This window comes from Leptonychotes weddellii, chromosome 14, assembly GCF_054177405.1.
Source record: "Leptonychotes weddellii isolate Sample4059 chromosome 14, ASM5417740v2, whole genome shotgun sequence".
Taxonomy (NCBI): Eukaryota; Metazoa; Chordata; class Mammalia; order Carnivora; family Phocidae; genus Leptonychotes; species Leptonychotes weddellii.
In genome coordinates this window covers 39,353,874-39,357,511 of record NC_138382.1, presented here as the reverse complement: position 1 = coordinate 39,357,511, position 3,638 = coordinate 39,353,874, and the positions used below count along the sequence as shown (strand labels likewise).

Below are 3,638 nucleotides of genomic sequence, written 5' to 3'. Positions count from 1 at the left end.
TATCTTGTGCCCTTGGCAGAGAAAACAAAGGGCTTGCGCATGTGGGTATAGCTCTTGTGCTCTGCAGTCTTCTAAAGTCTCAAGGCTCCATTAAGCCACCCAAATTAGTCTATTAACTCCTGTTTATGCATGTTGAGTGGGCCTTTTACTTTCCATGATGGTAGAGCTTGTTCATTTCAGAAAGAGAAAAAACCTATATTTCTATCTTCTAAGAACATTATCTGCTCATGTAAACCCTGGTGTCCTAGACCATTTTTTTTCTCTCTTTTTATTTTTATTTGCATTTATTCTGCAGAACTTACTCCCGGGCCATAAGTTTTCGTTTCTTCAGTTTCTTCTGGGATATCTTTTTCTTCTGTGCAACCTCCTCTTCTGGTTTAGGAACAATCTGCTCTTTTTCAGTAAAGATCATCTCAATGTGGCAAGGAGAGCTCATGTATGGGTTAATCCGACCATGAGCCCTGTACGTTCTACGCCGCATCTTGGGGGCTTTGTTCACCTGGATGTGCTCAATGACCAGGGAATCAACATCTAAACCCTTAAGTTCAGCATTACTCTCTGCATTTTTAAGCATGATGCAGTAAAAATTCAGCACTCTTCTTGGGCCACCGACCCTGTGTCCAGCCCCACTGTTTGGCCTGGACACACCTACCAACTCCACCATTGTAGCGACGGAATGGCACACACTGCTTCTGTAAAGTGACGTCTTTCAGATACTTGGTGGCTTTTCGGATATGCATACCCTTGATGGCCTGGGCAGTTTCACGTGTGTTCTTAAGGTGAACACGAAGATTTGAACCTCTTGATTTACATGATTTCGTAGGGTTTTCTGGGTCAAGCGAATAGCGAACCATTTTCAGAGGTCACCTCAGGCCGCTTAGGGGAAGAGGAAGAGCTGTCCTAGACCATTTTTAATGACAAAGTAAGATAAGAAAAAAAATCTTTCAGTAATAAAAAAAATTTATTTTGCTTTTTTCCCCCACAAAAACATGAGAATAGAGAGTTTAATGTTATCAGCTGAGGGGAAATAATGAGCTATAGGTAGGAGTCCAAAGTAAAAGTAATTCCACCCACCAAGTCACCTCAGCCAGCTTCTTTGAGGTAGTCTTTACAGTTATTTTAGTTTGGAGATATCCCTATAAATGAGCATTGCTCAAAAGCTAGGTATTTTATGAGTTTTTGTTGATTTTTTTTTTCTTTTTGGCATGGTTTATACAGACATCTTAGTTATACCCACCTTAAAATTTTTCCAGATTACAAAAGTTACAACTATGATATAAATACTTGGACATCAGTTGCATATGTAAAATAATCAAATATGTTGACTTAACTAGATCTCTAGACTGAAATTTTTATATATACAATATATAGTTATATTTTCCTTATCTAACTAACTCCACTAGCAAATTATAGAAAGCATGACTGTTATCACTCTGGGTATCTATTCAGGTTTACATTTTCTGTGCATGTGGGATCTGTGTAGAGTCTACAGGAAGTCAACCGTAGGATGGTAAACAAGAGATTTTGGAAAGTTGAACTGAATTTGAAGGAAGTGGCTAGGAAGTTAGAAGCTGGGTCAGGTTCCTTCGGTATTATCTTGGTGATTTGCTAGAAGGACTCTCGGAACTCAAAATATAGCTGTACTTACAGCTAAGATCTACTAAATGAAAGCAAAATTGTCAAAGAGAAAAGGTACATGGGGCGAAATCTGGAGGAAACCAGGTCCACTCTTCCAAGAGTCTTCTCCCTATGGAGTCCCTTAGTTCCTTAATTCCTCCAGCATTAACTTGTGATGTGTGGTCTATCAGGGAAGCTCCTTAGACATTAAGTGCCCAAGGTTTTTACTGGGCGTTGGTCAGATCAGCACCCTTTGCCAGACATGCATGAAAATTTGAGGGGGGACAAAAGTGTTTGTTCAGCATAAACCATAGAGTTTGTACATTTTAGGCACAATGAGTCAATATTACCAGTTAGGGAATAGTAGTTACCCTCATAAAATCCAAATTCCTAGATGCCAGCCAAGGGCCAACCTGGCAAGCAGGCATTTCTTAGGATAGCAATCTCAGTCTTGCTCTGTTAACTCTTTTCTGGGGGGGAGGGGGAAGGGCAAATAAAAGAACTAAATTTTATCCAATGTCTCTGTGTTATAATCTTTGATAGATATTTTTATAGCCCATTTAATTTTCATGAAATCTCTATGAAGTCCAGTGGCAGGACTGGGATGAGGGCTGAGGAGATGGAATAGGAAGCTCCCTTTGTCTCTGTCTTTGATTGCCTTCAGACTCTGTTGTGTATGGTATGGTCATTATAAAATTTAGCATCACCACTCATTTACACTCAATGATTTGGGAATTCATTTTCTCCTATGGACTGCACTGGTTCACATCCATTTTTCCTTGAAAAGTTCGAGTTGGTTTCTCTATTGTCAGCATGTAGAACACTGGGCACCCATACCCTGGGTGAGGTTTCTAAGCTTTCTGTCTTCTTCCTTTGCATTAGGACTCACCACAGGGGATGAAAGCACACAGAGGTAGTTTTATATTTCTCCACGGAATGGGTATATTTGGAAAGAGACCGAGAAATCAAAAGACATATGAATGTGTTTAATTGGATGATGAATTTTCTCCCTAACAGCCACACTCTGTCCAAAGCACAGGAAGATGGAGCAGGGATCAATACTTTTTGTCATCCTCACTCCCTTAGCTTTTTTTTTTTTTTTAATATCCTCACACCCTCATCACCATTTTTCCCCAACCAGCTCCTATTGGGGAACTCTTTCCCCTTATCTTTTACATGTGGTTCAGGGAGGATTTGGCAATTATATCACCCTATGATCATAGAGTTAAGCCTATATTCAAGTTAAACCAGTCAGAATCCAGTTCTGTCCCCTCTACCCCTACACTTGCTGATGGTAAAGTGGATAGGAAGAGCTATTTTCTCTCTGGAGGGTTTGTTGGAATGCTGTGAGCTTAGAAGATCTTGGAGACAAGTAGGGGAGAAGGAAGAAAAGCAGAGGCAAGACGTAGCGTGCCGCTCCTGGTCTCAGCTCTGCCCCCTCCTTGCCATGTTCATGAGCGTTTTTTGTTGACTTCATTCAAATTGCATTTCTGTCTCTACGAACAATGACCCTGACCCCTAGAAGGGTCGATTATACCTAAAGAGCATTCTTAGAAGAAAACTAAACTTGGGGTTCAGGCTCTCTCTCAGTGAAGTGATAAGGGAGGTTATTCCAGGAATATATATTCATATAAGGCCAAATGTTATTTAATATTGAAAGAATGAATAATAATACTTCTTTTTTTAAACTCAAGGCCTGAATTATTTGATATGGAAAGAATAGACATAAATCAAGACCACAGGACTAGGCCTACTTTATTTAACATATTTCAGGATAAATTTTCCCTCTTTGGGAAGCCTAGGTCAGGAACTTCAGAGCAGGCCTGTCTGAACTAGTCCTGGTGTTGAGAGGGGGTCCAGTTCAGACCAGGTCTCACCCTGAAGTGGGTATGAGGCCCAGGCTTTGCCATGAGAGTGCTCCATACTTGGTAGGAGCTTCTGAGCATGTGCTTTCATAACGATGCTTCTCAAACAAGATGACTGTCTTAGCATACTTTTTTATTGGGCTAACACTATGATTT

At 40.4% G+C, this 3,638-nt stretch overlaps 1 pseudogene; it reads right to left on the bottom strand.

Annotated features, from left to right (window-relative positions):
* Positions 1–252: 252 nt before the first annotated feature.
* On the bottom strand, positions 253–891 carry LOC145717033 (large ribosomal subunit protein uL22 pseudogene; annotated as a pseudogene).
* Between the last annotated feature and the right edge of the window lie 2,747 nt (positions 892–3,638).